The following is a 2122-nucleotide window of genomic DNA, read 5'->3' on the forward strand; positions in this document are numbered from 1 at the left end:
CTCTGGGTGGGCATGCTGGCAGCTGGGCACTCACTGGACTTGAGCCCTACCGCAGCCACCACTCTCGTACGGTGAATGGCCTGCCCGGTCACAAGGAGCGGCCCTGCCCCCTGACTCTGGAAGCACATTCATCTTGCACAAGGTGGGATCCCTTGACGTCCCTGAGACCGTCCGCCACCACAGAAGTCACAGTTCAGCAAACCAGATCCTCGTGGACACACAAAAGGATCAAGGAGAGGCCTCTCAGGTCTTTCTCGCCTGGGAGAGTGAGCCAGAGGGAGAGGCCCAAGTGACAGGAGTGTGCTCAGAGTTGCACACCCAGTGCCCATCCTGTGAACATTTGGCCAAGATAGGCCCCAACACCCAGAGCTATGAGATGGGAAGGAGGTACAGGTGGGCCGCAGGGCTGCAAGGACCCTGCCCTGTCAGCCTGGAGCCTGCAGCAGGCAACCACACATGGGGAACCTCTGCCAGCCCCATGGGACAGACAGGGGGCTTCCCAAGGTCCACAAGGTCTGTGTGCTCCTACCTAGACAGCACACCAGCCTGAGGGGCAGAGAAGTGCAGCAAATGCCCAGGCTGCACAGCAGGGCCCGGAGGTGCTCAGGTGGGACCTTAGCCCTGTGAGCACCCTCCAAGCCATCCCTATCCCACACAAAGCTGGCCTGCCCTCAGGGTGGCTCAGGGTTTCCCTGGGTCCTCACCCTCCAAACGTGGCCTAGGAACAGTTGTCCATCCACAGGGCGCTCAGTCTGAGTGTGGGGAAGGGACTCACAACTCACCTGTCCAGTGTGCGCCTCACCCCAGGCCTGTGCCCGGCACTTTGTGTGCACTGTCATCGGACCCCTGAGACCATGACGGGTCGGTCTGGTGGTCTGTTCATTTTACAGATCGGTGCCAAGGCCCACCGCTTATGGCAGCTGGTGGGGAGCAAGGTTCCAGACCTCAGAGCATGCCTTCCCCACCAATTTTTCATTATTTTTTGGGCTGTGGTAAAATGCACATCTTAACCACTTGTAAGTGCACAGTGGCATTAAGCACATACACGTTGTTGTACATCTGTCACCACCTTCCACCTGCAGAACCTTCCCTCCTGCCATACGGAAACTCTGTCCTCAGTGAACACTGACTCCCCGCCCCCCTTGCCCAGTTCCCGGCTCTGCCCAGTCTACCTCCTGTCCCCGTGAATTTGTCTACTCTGGGCACATAGACCCACTCGGCCCTTACACTTGGGTGACTGGCTTCTTTCACTCACATAATGTCCTCAAGGTCCATCCATGTTGTAGCGTATGTCAGAATGTCTTTCTCTTTCTTTAGTTTGTTTTTGTTTTTTGGTGCTTTTTGTTTTAGTTTGCAATAGGGCACATGCCCTTGCTGAAGGGTGGGAGAGACAGAGAGACAGAGAAAGTGAGAAAGCATCCCCAGAGGAAAAGGCCATGCTGCAGTCCCTTCTCTTGGAGTTTCGGGCACGCATGCACGCACACATACCTAATGTATTTTTCAAGCCACTGGGTCCAGGATTCGAACCGTGCAGTAGGCCATGTGGGATACAGCCACCTCCACTTCCACACCACTGGCTGGTCCTGTCTTTCCTTTGTAAGGCTGAATAATAACCCATTTGTTCATCTGTCCACCAAGTCACACTTGGGTTGCTTCCGCCTCTTCGCTATGGTGAATAATGCTCCTGTGAACACAGATACACAGATACCGGTCTGTATGTTTGCTCTCAATTCCACCACGGGTATTTCCAGTGCCATTGCCCGGCCTTATGGTAACTTTGAGGAAGCATCAGTCTGCATAGCAGCCGCACCACTCTGCATTCCCACCACCTCCTCCCTTTGATGCAACGACTTCCCGCTGCACTCCGTATCCTGTGGGCGTTTCACAAGGCCTGGTGAAAGGCGAGCGGCTGGTGCCATGTGCCCCGATGAGTCTCACCTGGAACTTGGGCACGCTCCAGTGAATTCGGAGCCTGTGAGTCCACTGCTCCAATGTCTGACCCAGCGTTTACTATGAGAGGGTATGGATGCTCAGCACCGTTAGGCATCGGGGAAGTAAGAGCAAACCAAACCACAGCAAGATGCCACGTGGCACCCACAGGATGCCTGTAATAACAAAGACG

This window comes from Tupaia chinensis, unplaced genomic scaffold (assembly GCF_000334495.1).
Source record: "Tupaia chinensis unplaced genomic scaffold, TupChi_1.0 Scaffold149501_1, whole genome shotgun sequence".
NCBI lineage: Eukaryota > Metazoa > Chordata > Mammalia > Scandentia > Tupaiidae > Tupaia > Tupaia belangeri.